Raw genomic sequence first — 17,502 nt, 5'->3', positions numbered from 1 at the left:
GTCTGTAACTTTCACTGAGGACTTATAAATAGAAATGGTGTCTCTGAGAATGGTCAGAACTTTACTTTTTTTACTTAAGTAAAAAAATCTAACTTTTTTCTTATTTATGAGTTAGATGCCACAGGATCAAGTTGATCGTGGTAGGCAATGCTTAAACCCTGGACAGGAAATAGTGTCTTCCATAAAGTGCTTATAATACGATTTCTAAGAATCCCATTGGTTTGGGTTCTTCATTGATGTTGATGACTTAAAAAGAAAACTAGAGCTAAAATAACTTCTGCTATTGGATCAGTGCCCACAATTTTGATTCTGAAATGTTTTGCTCTGAATTTCTTCATTATGTATTATTACACATGCTTTCAGAGTGCATGTTTTCATTGGAACACTTGAGAATTACTTGTAAGTTTTCAAATTTACTGTGTGGCAAGATTTATGGGTGAGAAGGTCGTAGAATGGAATTCAATGATGTAGTCAACAGGAAGGACTTGGATCTATAATTCATGACAATAAAACATTTTTTTTACAACTATCTTGCAAAAAAGGTCATGTTTTATGACTAACGTGTGCCAAGTTGCACAGCCTCTTAACTTGTCCAAGAAATAACAGCATCATCCTAATTTTCTTCTTTGTTTTGCTCATGAAAACAGTGGGTATGTTAATAAAATCAATGACATGAAGCAGGGTGAGAGAAGTATTTAACATTTGCAGAAGTTGTACATTTGATTCTTAAATCATTCTCATTAATTCTGTTTTTACCCATATGTACACAATCCCCCACTCTTTTGGGAAGGACTCAGGTCTTTCTTTGGCATAAAAGGAGTAGCATGAGTTTGAGATACCCTCTCCTGTCCCCGTATTTAGAAGTCAGGACTATGCTGGGTACATAGTTCTTTTTCAAGGCCATACAGATTGGGCCAGTGGAACTCCCAAGGATGCTGGGGTACCCAGCCCATGGGGTGGAGGTACGATATCTGCTGCTGAATGAGCTCTGTAGAGTCTGTTAGGCATGTCTACTAGATTTCCATTGAATTTAATAGGAGTTTTGACATAACACATGTATAGATGTAACACATATATAGACAGCTAAATGTAGGTGGTCTAAAGCTAGAGCTCAAAGCCATCTCAAGAGTCAGACTTGAATAGTTATTCAGGTAGCCTTCTTATAGTTTAAATAAAGACCTGCATGATCAGAGTTTTCAGATGAGGTCTGTAGATTCTTTTTAAGCTATTTTATATTTACTATGAAGTAAAAAATAAGTCTGAAGTTTACTATTTCACTTTATCTTTTATTAATGAAAGTCATTCTATCATTTTTAAAGGTCAAAAACTACCGTGAAAGGGAAGTTTGCCTTCTAAGAGCAATCAGAAGAGCAGAGCTTCCAAAGAAGAGTATATACTAGTACAGAAAAATGTTAAAAGAACAAAGATTGGTGCTAGAACAGACATATTTAAAATAGCAGCGCTGAAGTTCTCAAGCCTTTTCCACTGTTCTGCAGAACTCTTCCTGTTGCTCTGCTCCTGTGTTGTCATATGATACTGACATTTGGTTTTAGTTGCCAAATTTTATTTAGCAAATGACAAGCTACAAATTCATTGCATATAGTAATAATAGTATTATTTTACATGAAAGTAATTGCTGCCATTACTGTAGGGATATAGTATGAACACAAGATGAAGGCAGGGGATCCCCACAACTGGAATTAAGTAAAAATTCTCAGCAGTTTTGTATATTAGGGCTAGCAATCTATTGGAGTGTTTATTCTAAAAGGTGGATTGCCCCAAGCCAGCATTTAGGAATTCGTCTTCTAATTAGAAGGCAGAAAGTACAGAAATTTCAATAAAGCCATCTTTCAAATGCTTTCTTGATGTGAAATATCAGGCTACAATAGTACCCTTTAAGGTATCATATAAATATAATAGCTTGAGCTAGTTTTATGAAGAACCAGTTTTAACTTAAATTTGAAAATATTTGCATGGAAGTTTTATGTGGTGAAAATATTTTGGATTTCATTGAAAAAGGATTCTGAAGATGTTTAGTCTTTCAATGAAAAAGCAATTTATTTTATGATGGGGGAAAATTATTTTCCTAATAAAATCTAGTAGCAGAAATAACCTTTGGACTGTGTACATTAGTAGGTTGTTGGTACCTAAATACTTGAGACATACTACAAAAAATAGATGCTATCGTAACATTTCTATTATCCTATCCATTTTTGATTGGTACAAGAATGTTCCAGGTTAGGGATAATCTAATTTACCGCATGGTTGACCATTTAGAAACGCTAAAGAATAGTTTCTTAAGATTCTGTCTCTTACTTGCTTGTAGAGTTAAGAACGTGGTTTGGCTACCTGATCTCAGCTCGTTAAGAGCAAGTGAATAGACTTCTGCAATCGAAGTTCCTTCTTCCAGCACCACAACTGATTGCAATATTTTGAGGGCTTTAAGTTTTAAAAGCCAGGCCTAAGAGGAAGGATAAAGCACTGCATAGTACCATAGATTTATCAAGGAGAGAATTCTTTCTTGTTCTGTATAAAAATGCAGACATTTAACTTGAAATCCCTAAATCCGAACTTTGTAAGCAGAATGCAAATACAAATGTGGAAATACAGCAACTTTGGTTTGCATATTAACCATACAGTTCTGAGTTGTCTTTTGGTTTCTTTTATGATCTAAACTTTTTCTATGTTTTCCTCCATTCAGGTTCCCAGGAGGGCATTAACATACTTGAGGATCTCTGAGCTCTGTGAATTTTGCTCCGTTTATTTCACATCATTGGTACCTGGTTTTGGATGAAAAACTGAGGTTTGAATACGTACAGTCAACTGAATTCATGAGTCAACAACTTCTCCAGACAGTTTAGGTTAATAAGCCTCAAATGAATTTAAAAATTTATCTGGTTGCTTAGAGTTTTTGAGTCACATTTTGTCTGTCCTAGTACTTGCTTACACACTTAACCACTCTTCCAAGTTATTTTGAAGTTTCAAGTCTGTCTTTTTATGATATATTTAATTATTTGCTACAATGTCTGGGTCTCTGTTTCATCAGCAAAACATTCCGAAATAAGTTCTTTTTGAGTCAAATGGTTAAAAAATAAGCAGTACGATTTTTCTTAGGGGAATAATCTGAAGGATGGATTTAATTCCAGCTTCTTTAATTCTTATTACAATTTTTAATGAATTTCCATTTTCAGAAATGGAACTGCTGTGTAAAAGATTTTTTTAAGTAATTAATTGATAACGCCGTTCTTCAGCAATTCATGCAAAATATGTATAGTAGCCCTTTGAGTAATTTTATCAAAATAATTATATCTTAAATGCCCTACTTGAAGGTATAGTTACAAAAAGATACATATATATGTTTGCCGCCCCATAGTTACTGCTTTTAAGTGAATATTTTTGTGTTACCTGGAAAATAAGAATCAGATGTCACAACACTAGCTCCTAAACTTAAACAATATAGGACTGTAGTTTAACACTTGCTTTGGATATACGTTTGCAAAATCTTTTTCCTAAAGGAATTGATACAATGGAACTTTATGCACTTTATGAAAACCCTTTTAGGTTTATATTCCCATAGTTTTATTTTTATTTATCTAATTTTTCAAAGTGGGATTTTGCCCTACTACAATGATAACTTTTGTATTTGCTTTTTTCTCAAATGGTGACTGTTAACATAGCTCTAATTTAATGGTGCCAGTGTTTAAATGGAAGCGGGCACTTCAACAACATGTAATTTTCTCATACATAATACAGAAAATACAAACCAAGTATTACAAAAATTAGAGCAATATGCTCAGCAAGAAATCAAATCATATTTACATTTTGCCTGGAAATTTATATACAAAGCTACTTTTCAAATGCTGTGGATTAGTTATTCTTCCGTAGGCTTGGCTACATGTAACTGATCTTTTTCTTTTCTTACAATATGCAAAACTCTGTACAGCAGTTGCATTTCTCCTGTGCTACATAAATTAGTACTTCATCTGATCTACTTCCTGTTGTTGCCAACATTTGCTTTGTATTATAGCAGAAGTCATTTTGCATTATTCTTGCATTTTAAAATGTTTGCATCATTTGGTGTTGTCTATTATAGTACTCAAAATACTGAAAATGCAATTATTGCAGATCCAATTTCTTCCATTTAAAATAAACTATTGAGTTATTCATTCATGCTAAATTGCTGAATACTTCCTAGTCTATGCTGTGGGGGAGGATCCTGTTATTCTACCCCACCTACCTGCTCCTTGTAAATCTGTAGGAAGGTGTTGATACCGAGTGGAAACATGCTGGGTGCAGGAGCAGTGCTGGAAATGCCCCTAACGGGGAAGAAGGATTAGTGCTGTGGCTGCCTTTGGAGGATTTGGCGACGCTGAAGGGACCTTCACTGCTGCCTTACCCTTTGCTGTTTATATGGAGGGGTTGTAAGAGGCTGCCTCAGTTTCTCCTTTTAATCAGTTCTTACTAATTGGGCAGAATACCCTCACTTCTGGCAGGTACACAAAGCTGTCAAAGCACAGAAGCCCGCGACCTCTAGGATTACCTGGAGCCTCCACATGTGATGTCTGCAGGCTTGATTTCTCAAGATTAAAGGAACAGACCCAGCCAGCTGCCCTGGAAGATATACATGGACATCAGGAACAAGTGGAAATGTAAAAAGTTAAAACAATCCCCAGGTGTGAGAAGCTGGTAAGAGGTCAGCTGGCAGAAGATACCACCTGCCCTTTGAACCTGCTGGGTTTTATAGCGTTTTATAGCTTTTTCACCAGTTTTCAAATCATCTGATTCTATGTCTAAATCGATTCAGATTTACTTTGGCCAGATTTACTTTGGCCACTCTATTAGAGGATTCAGAAAGCGTTCATTAAGTTGAAGTACTCATAATAAGTTCACATTATTTAGTACATATGCACTTCTGGAGAGTGATCTTTTCTCAAATATTTTCATAAATTGACAGTGTTCTTCTCCTCCCTTGTCTTCACAGATGTAAGCCGGAGGGACTACTTACATACTGTAAATTGGCATATGCTCAAGCACTCTGTCAAATCTGAATTTAGAAGTTTACAAATTATTTTATAGATGCTTATAATCACAGGGAAGCTTGCTGTTTAGTTCTTTTGGTGCCAGTGCCATACTAGGTTGTGGTTAATGGTTCGTTTGAAAACAGGCAGATTAAGACCTCTGAAAGTACTATGTCAGTGTATCACAAAGTAATTTAGTAAAGACAGTGATTTAAGGACTTTGGTCTGCATGCTGATTTGCATGAACATGCTCATCCTAGCTCCATGGAAAACTGTTAATTGAAGAATTCTGTGGCACCTCAGGAAAATGATTCATCCCAGCCCTGAAAACAATGTAGTGTTCTGTCTCTTGGCAAAACCGTGTGGTTCTGCTGGCCCATGGGCAACACAGAGCACCAGCTCAACCTCTCACCTAAAAATTTGCAGCCAGGATGAGCAAGTATGTTTTTCCTGGGATCTGTGCAGAACTGGATGCAACCTCTGAACAGCTTAATCCCCCCAGGGTAGCATTAGAATCTGGGACAAAGCCGTCTAACTTCGCTGGAAAATATGTGAAAATTGTTCCCAAAGAGCTTACAATTCCACCAGGAACACACATAGCTTCTTGCAATTATTTTTATATTGTTCGAAGCAGTGAAAACAAATTTCTTAATAAACCCAATATGTAAAAGGGATTTCAGCTTGCTCCAGTGAGAAAAGTTCAAAAGTATTGGGAGTTAATATGTCTGATCTTCTTGCAGGATGAAGCTGGGATCAAATAATCACTTTCGGGAACAGATACAGCTTTGTCCCAGTGTGAGAGCAGCCCAATATGTGTGTAAATAAATATATATAAAAAAATAGATATACACATATGTATATGTGTTAGAGCATGTGTGTGTATACACACATATATACACGTGTTTTGTTGCAGATGTGTAGAAAATATACAAAGTATGCGTAATGTGGGAAATGTTCTAGTACAGGCAGTTCAGATTGGGCAGGAGCGTTTGGTCATTCCCTGTTGCCAGGTACCAGGGGGTGACGTGTGAGGGATAATTTTCATTTTGTCATCCTGGTTCCCTTGTCACCATCCAGGACACAAAACGCCATTTACATTGATGAGAAGAGACTGCCAAAGCTTAGCGGGTTTCAACTATGCTGTCTCTATCAGTACATGAGTTTAGGTAAATACTATTAAACCATCAACTCGTATTTAAATAAATCAGCAGCGCTAAGAGTTGCAGCTTGCAGTGTGCCTGTGGTATGAAATCTTGCGAGATGCCAACTTAGTAATGAAGGTAAAACTTTCACTCTTAGAATCATAGAATCATCTAGGTTGGAAGGGACCTTTCAGATCATTGAGTCCAACCATCAACCCGACACTGCCAAGTTACCATTGAACCATGTCCCTCGGCACCACATCTATCTGTCTTTTAAATACCTTCAGGGATGGTGACTCAACCACTTCCCTGGGCAGCCTCTTCCAATGCTTGATAAGCCTTTTGGTGAAGAAATTTTTCATAATATCCAATCTAAACCGCCCCTGGTGCAACTTGAGGCCATTTCCTCTTGTTCTATCACCTGTTACTTGGGAGAAAAGAATGACCCCCATCTTGCTACACCCTCCTTTCAGGTAGCTGTAAAGAGTGATAAGGTCTCCCCTCAGCCTTCCTTTCTCCAGGCTAAGCAACTCCAGCTCCCTCAGCCGCTCTTCATAAGACTTGTTCTCCAGACCCCTCACCAGCTTCATTGCCCTTCTCTGGGCCCGCTCCAGCACCTCAGTGTCTCTCTTGTAGTGAGGGGCCCAAAACTGGACACAGTACTCGAGGTGGGGCCTCACCAGTGCCCAGTACAGGGGGACGATCACTTCCCTAGTCCTGCTGGCCACACTATTGCTGATACAGGCCAGGATGCTGTTGGCCTTCTTGGCCACCTGGGCACACTGCTGGCTCATATTCAGCCAGCAGTCGACCAACACCCCCAGGTCTTTTTCTGCCAGGCAGCTCTCCAGCCATTCCTCCTCAGGCTTGTAACGCTGTGTGGGATTATTGTGACCCAGGTGCAGGACCCAGCACTTGGCCTTGTTGAATCTCATACCATTGGCCTCGGCCCATCAATCCAGCTGGTCCAGATCCCTCTGTAGAGCCTTCCTACCCTCAAGCAGATCTTCTATGTGCCAGGACCTACCTGTTGCAGTGCGTTGGTGTGCCCACTGCAGGCTGCCTGGGAGTCAAAGTGGTCACCTGGGCAGATGATGCAAAGTTGAACCTTAGCATAAAGATAAAGCAAGTGATTATGTGCTTTTCAGCTTCCACAGTCCTGTAAAATGCATTTCCCTTAATTATGCATGCTGTCGCAGCACAGATTTTAGCAAGAATAAACATTCATCTTACAAAGCAGCTGGCCACCACTCTCGGTTCAGCCAGAGAAGAGCACCGGGGAAAGCAGTTAAGACTGCTCAGTGCTGAAGAGCTTTCCAGAATAAAAATGAAGAGGTTTATTCCACTGGGAGGTGCTAGCAAAAGCTACCTATGCCTACACATCTAAAATAGTTGCAGATACCTATTTACCTTTTTATGTTACATTTTTCATTATATTATGCAGCAGAAATATTTTTATTGCGACCGGAGCTGCGTGACTCTGGGTTATTTCAAAGCAGATGGGGTAGATGAAACAAAATTCAACCTCTGCTGAAATGGGGGAAGAAGGACGATAAGTCCTAATTCCAAATGATAATGTGTGGTTTTCGGTCTTCAGAAGAAAAAATTATCAGAAAATTAACTTCATTCCTTTTTGTACCATTCACATAGTGGAAAATAATATGGAAAATAGAAAAACCCTCTGTAAAGCGAATATCATTCTGCAACGTTCTGTGCATTTTTTAACATATGTGACCAGCATTTTACGGAACTGGAATTTACATAAATTCAAACATTTATTAACCAGGAAATTTCCGTAGTGCTCTTTCTATTGAAAGAAGGACTTAAGTAAGACTCAATTCCCTAAGTTTTTATTTCCTGGGAGATCAGATGCTTTGAAGGCTGAGGAAAGCATTTCATTGCATACCAAAACTCACAGCTCCTTTCAGAATGTCCTCACTAAAATGCGACCTGAAGTGAGCACTTTGTTCTACTGACCGCACTTGGGTTATTATTTTTCAGTCTTATAGTACTAATTAGATATTCTGCCTCTGCAGTTTGGTTTTTGTTTTGTTTTGTCTTAAATTTGGAAAGAATAACAATAAAATCAGAGTTCTGCACAGCAGTGAGAGTAAATGCATTCCAGTAATGGAAAACACATCGCTCCCAGTACCTGGGCACCCGGCCAGACCAGCTTGGTATTAAGCATACATCTTCATTAATTCTCTTTTAGAGATTAATTGATTGATGTTAGCAGCATAAGCTCAAGCAGTGTAAACCACCATTCAGATGTAAAAGAAAAAAACAACATCAGTTTCGGGATTTCGCCCGTACTGGGAATATTGGATGTGCGTATATCTGTTGGCTATCAGCATGTACGTGTCCACTGAAATCTAAGGCCCCAGCTGGGTGAGGGATGCTGGACTGCACTCCCTCGTGTCCTGTGCACCCCTGGCAGAGCCACATCTGCTGGCCTTTGGGTCAGAATGCTGATTTTACCTACTTTCCCAGGCTTTTTCTGGGCTGGAGGGAGCCAACTGGGTGGGATTGGGCACAAGTCTTAAGAGGAGCGGCTGAGGGAGCTGGGTTGTTCAGCCTGGAGAAAAGGAGGCTGAGGGGAGGCCTTATTGCTCTCTACAACTACCTGAAAGGAGGGTGTAGAGTGGTGGGGGGCAGTTTCTTCTCCCAAGCAACAGGCGATAGGACAAGAGGAAACGGCCTCAAGTTGTGCCGGCGGAGGTTTAGATTAGATATTAGGAAAAATGTCATCACCGAAAGGGTTATCAAGCATTGGAAGAGGCTGCCCAGGGAAGTGGTGGAATCATCATCCCTGGAGGTATTTAAAAGACGGGGAGATGTGGTGCTTTGCAACGTGGTTTAGTGGTGGTTTTTGTCAGAGTTAGGTTGATGGTTGGACTCAATGATCTGAAAGGTCCCTTCCAACCCAGACAATTCCATGATTCCATGATTCTATAAGACGTTCTGTTAAATCACAGAGACACTCCTTTAGAAAGCTGGTTTGCATGTTTGACATATGACTACAGAGATTAATTAATTTTAAATGAGTCCAAATTAAAAGGCTAAAAGCTACTTACTTTCTGCATTATTAGTTGGTGATAATAAGCCAGTGGGAAATTTATCATAACAATTACGCTGGGAGTTTCAATACTCTGAATGCTGTATACATCTTTATGGAGGAAAGTTCTCATCTGCTTGGATCTTTTCAAATATTACTGGAAAGTTTAACAGGTGCTATAGAAGAAGATTTTTTTCTGCTTCACAGCTTAAAATATTTGGGTTTTTTTCACAAACTTCAGTCAAAAACCCCTCAATTTTTATGCTATCATATGGAAATTGTAACCCAAGATGGAGATCTAAAACAGTCTTACTGGTAACTGGAAAGGAGAGCAGAGAGAGGAAGATCTCACAGGAAGTTGCTGTAGATTAAGTAGAAAAATGAAGATACACAGAAGGAAAGCTTTCTGGTGAACTGAGCCCATTCCCCGATACATGGAGGACGTACCCATCTAGATGGAATCTCATCTGAACCTACTGACTTGTACATCAGTAATGAGATAACATTGAAAGTATGCGTCATTAATTTTTAAGACAGCTACTGTTAGAAGAAAACTAACATGCTTTGTGAAGAGTGTAATAGACCTGTCAGGGCTACATTTTAACACCACAACATTTTTATTTTCATGTCTCTGAAGAGTCGGTATCTGTTTAAGTTACAGCAATACTCATTTATTGTGCAGTTTCACACAGTACCCAGGGGAAATTTGATGCAAAGTTTAGCTCCTTCAAATCAACTGCACATGCCTATTGCTGCATTATCAGGGCAAGTATTTTCAGAATAATTCAGAATAATAACACAGCAGCCTTTTAACACGTTCATTACAAAAAAAAAAAAAGTTTAGCATATAATGCAGAGTGGAGTTTTTTTATATTTTTGTGAAGATAGGATATTTATGCAGTAACTCACTATTTCATTAAGACATAATATGTTTTATTATCACTTTTAGATATGAGAGTCACGTAAGCTCAGAAGGTCTGTAAAAACTTGGAAGTCGCAAAGCACCACCGGGTATGACACTTGCTGTTCTGATGAGCTTGTACTCAACCAGACAGGAGAGACACCTGGTTGGGGGCACAGACTATGGATAGGAACAGAGAGCTGGTAAGTATCAAAATTTATAACTGATTATAGGTCACCTGATTCCCATCAAGTTCTTTGTACATTTAATCATGTCTCCCTTTATGATTATGGCAGCACTTCTGTTACAGATAGTTAATTAATCATCTTGAATCCTGTGTCATTTTTGTCACTCCCCTTTCCCACAAGTTTGTGCATGCTGAGTCCAAAGGCGTAGCTCTCTGCCTGCATCCGAACGAGAGTCTTCCCACCTTTGCCTCATGAACTACAAAGTGCTTAGAACTTCAGGGTGAATAATGCACTTTTGGGAATCCTTCACAGAAAGTAATTAATGGGGCTGGCTTTCATTCCTGGTGAGTCATGTTTGGGCCAGCAACAATTTTCATACAGTTTAGGTCATTCACTCTTGCTTAATAGGACAGATGTGATTAAATGCAACCAGAGTGTCAGAGCCAGGTGTCTTTTGAAAAGGGAATCTAACTAGAATTGAAATAAGCTTTATTTTTCCCATTTTGTTCTTTTGAGATTGAGTTATTTCATTCATAGCCGTACACATTAGGTTTCTCTTACCTCTTCCTTCCAACTTTTATTCTTGGGGAAAAAAATATTTTGACTTAGAATAAAACTGTGAGCATAGTTATTCTAGTCGTGTACTCGCTTGTGTCTTTTTTACCTTTGTCCTTTCTGCATCAGCTTCCATTGCTCCCATTGCTTGTGCTTACAGTGTGTTGTCACAAAGCTACACGCTCCCGTTTGTGACGATGTTTTCCTGCTCTTTGCCACTTACTGCTTTTCCTCCTGCTGTCTTCCCAAGTGGGTCACCCACGGACACACCCTTGGGTTATCTATGCCCCAGGGTGTCTCTGTCCCTGTCATCTTCCTGGCCAGGTGTCCTTGTAGTGGCAAGGCTCCCAGGCAGGACAATATGGCTGTGGCCCTGGTCAGGGTGCCGTGCTCAGACAGCAGGACACTGTCGCCTATCCCTCGGCCTACCCCCTCATGATTCTCCATTCCTGCACTGGTGGTGAGATGGCCACTGAACCTGGATCTCCCCCGTCAGCAGCAGCAGGAGAAGTGGGTGGCAGGGTGATGTGGCTTGTCTGTGCCCAGTGCTCCTGCGCCTGCAGCTGCAGAAGGCTCCTGCCATGGTCCCATCCTCTCAGCCTCTATGTCATTTCTGAGCAAGCTGGTGCTTCCCACAGCCACCCTATACAATGTCAGAAAAGATCTTAACAGATCTTTGAATGCAAACTGTTTGCTCTAAGGTTCTGATCCCGCTTAGTACCGAGGCCCTGGCCAGCTGGCTGCCTCCCTTGACACCCCAACGTCCACCTCTCCATTTTCCCATCCCAGGCTTGCAGTGTTTATCCAGGTTGGTTGATGGAGATACGTGAGGCTCATGGAGCTGATTCCCTCCTGGGCTAGGCACAAACTAATTCTGTCTGTGAGTACATGCCAGAAACCTATTTCTGAGCAGCCTGGCATGCCCCACAAAACCAGGCAGTGCCAGCCTCTCCCACAAGGCTCGCTCTCTCCCACAGTCTTACCCTCCCACAGTCCCATGTTGTCTTTGTTTCCCAGCCAGACATCTCTGTCACTAGTCAGTGTTTTCTTACCCCTGCCTTGGCTTCCACACTTGTATCAGCCCAAGCAAAGCTCCAGGGAGGACCAAGAAGTTTGCCAGTTGTCTACTCTTCCAAGATTTGCTTTGAAGGGACCTTTGAGAAAGAGACCTTGATACTGATCTTTTAGAGCAGCGGCTTTTCCAGGGTGCCAGGGTGAGGGAACATGTCGCTGATTTTGGATGGATGATGCTCTTCCCCTGACTGCACCACCATCTTGCTTCTAGCTTCTACATCCTTTCATGCCAAATGAACAGTGATCATTGCCAAGAAGTATATTCCTCCAGGTGTGTATATAGATATCTGGAAAGTGATCCTGTAGCATCACAAGTTGGGGTGATGGATATACCAGCAAAAGTGCCCCATCTCTGCCAGAGCTAGTGTTGACACAGAAGCCATTAAAAAGAAAGTTTGTGATGGCTGTGCCTACTGCACAGCTTGGTTCCCATTAGGCACTATCAGAACTACCCAATGAGTAGGTGTATGGAGAATATGAAGACTAAGAAAACACAGAGGAGGTGGATCCATGACTGACACTAATCAGTAGCCCTGTGCAGCTAGTTTCTCTGTTTTCAAGTTTTTACTCCTTTCTTCCTTGCCTTCTGAAAGGGCCCATCCTTCAAACTTACTCTTAGTGATACACGCAATCACAAAATGGGTTTCCTTGGGCTCAGCATGGTTTCTTTCGCTTTTTTAGAAAAGCAGATAGCCTTGTTGGTGCTTCTCCTGCCATGGAGAAGCAGCCTTCATGGCTTATCACAGCCTTCATGGAGGGCCTGTGTCCATAGTGGCTTCCAGGACATCCCACACTGGACTAAGATTTCACAGGGCATTGAGGCCATGAGAGTGCACTTCTTTGTAGCCCTCTTGCCTAGGTCTGAACAAAGCATGAGAATGAGGAAAGCAAAGGTGCTTTTGACTGAGGCAATACCAATGGACTTTGACCTTTGCAATGGAATAAAGTCTACATGTGTGCAGGTGCTCGGGGAAACCTGAGGGTGCCAATGCTGATGGCTCCATTCAATGCCAGCTTCTGGCCGCGGGTGGCCAGTGCAAGGAGCTCAGGACTGGGTTTCCCCTTTTTGTGTTAAGTGGCAGTGGTAAATAGTAACATAAGCCAAGCAGAGCTATTTATGTGGCGCCAGATAGTTTGGGCCCTGGATGTGTGTAGTATAAGAAAGCTGGAAGAGACCTGCAAGGACTTGGGGGCAGACCCCATGCTCAGGTGCCCCAAAGGGCTGCAGTATGGGTGTCCATAGGATAGGTACCATACCCATACCACAGCAGTGCTTCAGCCTCAGCTACCCTCAAGATTAACCTAGCAAAGGGGTGTAGAGTCCTGTAGTTCTTGACTCCTCTAATTAAAAGCCATGGGAGTTTCCCATATGTAAGATTTGGCCCAAAACTATTCTTAGTACTTAGGGAGTACGCTTTATTGCTTAGAGTTTGTGATTAAATGGGGAAGTAAGTTCTCATGCCCCTTCATCTCCCGTTTATCAGCAGAGATGCGTTGAAACTAAAATAAATGACCTTGGAAAGGAGAACTTTAAGTTACAAAAATACTCTTACAGTATGTATGGGAAGCATGTGAATATTCCTGAAATATGATCAAAACAAAACCCAGATGACTCGAAGAGACTGAAGTAACATTATCTTTCCTTTATTCAACCCGAGCAGAATTTAAATCCGCTGCAGGCAGTTTCTAGAAATAGCACTTAATGCAATGCCAGAATACCCTGCAGAAAAGGTGCAGCACATTAATGTACGTGGATTGCCTTTGATTTCCTTTAGCTGTGTGAAAGGGCATAATCAGATAACTGCACTAATGGTAATTGTGTAATCGATTCATTCACAACGATTAGTTAAGTGCAGTGTCATTCTTCCATGGTGGAGAACAACAAGAAGTTAGACCATTATCTCAAGTTTGGCTAGTTTGTTTTGTAGGGGTCTTTGAAACTTGTATTAGAAAGATGACAGTAACTTTCTAGAGTAGTACTTTGCAGGCTGTTTGGGGTTTTTAAAAAATATTTTTATATTACTTGCCCTTGCCCCTGGGCTCTCTGCCTGATTTTACATCTCTGTGGGCTTTGAGGTCGGTGGATTTCCAAACCATTCTTGTGCTTGTCTCAGGTTTTCAGTATGTCCTCATGGTGCCATCCTTCCGAACCCAGCCTGTAAACAGATGGCAGATGGACCCACCCCAGTGCAGTGGCATTAACATGGGGGGATGATATTAACAGTTCTTGAATCTGAGGGGACTGTGTAGCAGAAATATTTCAGTCAAAGCAGTAAAGCATGTGTTAGCATTGAGAGCAAAACTTCCATAGGTTTCAATGAATGCAGGCACAGATTTTTTTTGTCTTCTCTCTGCTGTGTTTTCTGTGTTTTTGAGTAGTTCCTGTTTCTTCTGAGCATCTAAGGCCTCAGTTTCTCTGTCCATCCTGATTTCATGACAGAGTTGGCAGAGAAGAAACAGCTTTCTAATGAAAATACAGCTACTGAATGCCATAGTTGGGTCTTTTAAGGGTTTTCCCTATGGGTTCCATTAGAGACAGGTGAAGCTTTGAGTTTTATTTCATTCTCTTTAGTCAGCCAGACCATCAGCTGGTATTTCTTTTCAGTTTCCAGTGCTGTTCTGGCGTACTCCTTAGACAGTGGATTTCTCTAACTTCATAAACAGACATTTGAGGTAGACAAGAATACAGATGTTTGTTACACAAAGCAGAAGAACAAATACGTAGGGTTTTTTATTTTGACAATTCTCAATAATACCCACCTAGAGAAATATTCACATAAAAACACATGCTCATATAGTGCTCAAAGTCTTTTAAAATGCTGTATAAAACACTAATTCACTGTGGGTTTTTTACCTCATCTCATTTAGATAAATATATAAAGAGTTTATAATTAAAAATGCTAACAACTATTGTTGCAGAGCATTTTGCTTGAGTGGATGTAGCTTGCCAGTGCCGGACCCTGACTTACCCAAAGCTGCCTTACTTCATGAGAAAGACATTGTAAGAATAGACGGCTGGAAGCCAGCATCAGGCAGAGTTAATTGAGAAACAAGTGAGAGCGATTAGCCATTGGAACAAACCATGAAAAGAAGTGGAGGGCTTCCCATGTCTGGATGTCTTCAAATCAACAATCAAATCTCACATGGAAGAAATGAGTAATCAAACAAACATTTTTGGGGCCTCAACAAAGGGTAACTGTCTGAAAGCCTGTGATCTACAGAACATTACAATATTTAATGATTCCTTCTGGGCTTAAGTCTGAGTTCAGGGCAAATTAAAATACTGATAACATGAATATGACTTTCTGAACCCTGAATTCCCTTGCAGATCTTTTTCTCCAAGTCTGCCAAGCTCCAAATGTCCAACTATTGAGTGAGTATGGAAATAATTTTGAAAAAGCCCAGTTTTGAAAAGTTGCCAAGAAAATCATGGGCCCACATGTTACTGTAGACATCTGTAGGTGAAAACTTCTCCCAGCGGAGAGAAGCTGTTTTTATCCTGATGGGCCATCAAGGAGCCCAACTGAGAGATGGTCTCCTGCACCACTGGCACTCTTTGGCCCACTCTTTGGTCACCCTTGGGGACCCCAAGTGTCAGACTGAGATAATTCTTTGACCCAGTAAATTATTCTAGGTGGACATCAAATGTAAACGCTGCCGGGATGTGATTGTCTCCACGCTTGACAAGTCCAAGGACAGAAAAACGGACTGAGCAAACCAACTTGTAAGTCGCAGAATCACAGAAGCACAGAATCACAAAATGGTAGGGGTTGGAAGGGACCTCTGGAGATCATCTAGTCCAACCCCCCTGACAGAGCAGGGTCACCTAGAGCAGGTTGCAGGTCATCACCAGTTCTCCCAAAACACATTTTCTATCTCAGCATTGACTCGTGTGATAAAGCATTTTATCATTTGATAAAACTGAGCTGTTAGGGGTTAAGGTGCAAGAGCAGGCTATTACATGGGAAAGAAATCATTACAAGCACTTAGTGCATTAGATGTTTGTGGTGACAGAGCCTCTGCTCTGAGACCAGCAGACAGACACCACTCGAGACACGCTGCAGCGAGCACTGGGAGCACATGTAACCCACTGCCATCACCCCTATGTGACAATAACTTCAACAGCAAGCACAGAGTTCATAATCAGTTAGTATTTAAAATAGCGACATGAACAGTGGCACATCTCCTGTCCGTACATAACAAATGAATAGTAATTGGAGGAAGAAGAATTTAGTAGCTTTTCTCTTCATGGTAAATTATTGTTTGTGAGATATTAAAAGAGCTGCAGCTTTTTCAACCCATTTTTATAATGTTTCTCTTGCAAAATAACCAGACACGTGTTTTAGTTTCAGGCTAGCACTCTAACCAGTGGGGTTTTTTTTTTTTAAATTAGAAAGGAAAATTGGTTCCTTTGCTGAGTGGATTCCTGTGATCTAAAGCCGCAGTGAGATATTTCCCCTGCTATCAGTATGCAGCTGCTTGCTTTAAATCACTAGCTTCTGAAACACTTTTTCAAACATGCCTGAAATATAATATTTCATGTGGAAATAAATGAGGTTGTGAAACCCTTTTAATTATTTTACTTCAGTGAAAAGATTAAAAATCTAAGTCTCTCTCGCTCCACATCCATGTTGTAACTTAGAAGAATATAAAACAGATTAATCATTTTCACGCCAAGTACAGAACAAAGTCTGTTTTTTCCTTTCCGCCACACAATCTGAAAGCCATCAAATTCCCCCGCCCACCTACTGTGTGTATGAGGTGAACGTTGTCAAGTACAAATTAAGGATCTGATCTAGCAATTGCTTTTGAACGTAGTCTTACAGAGCCACGCGGGCTTGATTCGAAGCCTGCAGAGCGCTTCCCTAGTATGCTGGGGATCAAGAATCTCAGAGAAATAAAAAGGCTCTGAATCTGCAAATGCGGCCCATATCTAATTGCAACTGCTAAAAAAAAAAAATAAAATTGTTGCTGCCTCAATTTTAGAAAAAAAACCCACATCATTTAACAATAAAATGGCCTGATGAGTTTTTGGATGTACTTGCCTCGAGGAGCTGTTTGTGAATCAGGCTAGTAAGAAATTAGACCTGAAGATTTGGGTCTTTTTGAGTTCACATGGTCTTGTAGCACTGCTTGCTTCCAGTGAACATGCTAAGCCTTCTGCACTGCTCCCAGGGAAGCTGGTCATTGGGAATACATTAAGGCATGAGGGCTTAAACGTAGCCTGCTGGTCCCTAGGCTACAGCTGGTGAATACCACGCCACGCACTGCAGAGCCATGAAAAGCTTGATTGCAGCTTGGTTCGCTGTAATTTGCACTTCGTGTTTGTACTATGCATTTTAAATCAGGTGTGCATTAATGCATCAATTAACAAGAACGAGCAGCACAGAGCGGCGAGCTTTTTATAGAGACATATTCCAGGCTAGCTGATTTTTAATGTGTGTGTTTAGAAACCGAAATTACAGTAATTGAAATAAAATTATATACAAAACAGAATAGGAAGCTTTTACATAAGAATGGACCAAATGATACAACAAATGTGAAACCGATTTCTAATGCTGGTTCAAAT

Source organism: Chroicocephalus ridibundus, chromosome 2 (assembly GCF_963924245.1).
Source record: "Chroicocephalus ridibundus chromosome 2, bChrRid1.1, whole genome shotgun sequence".
Lineage (NCBI taxonomy): Eukaryota > Metazoa > Chordata > Aves > Charadriiformes > Laridae > Chroicocephalus > Chroicocephalus ridibundus.
The sequence above is the reverse complement of the archived record's forward strand: the minus strand, read 5'-3'. Positions refer to the sequence as shown.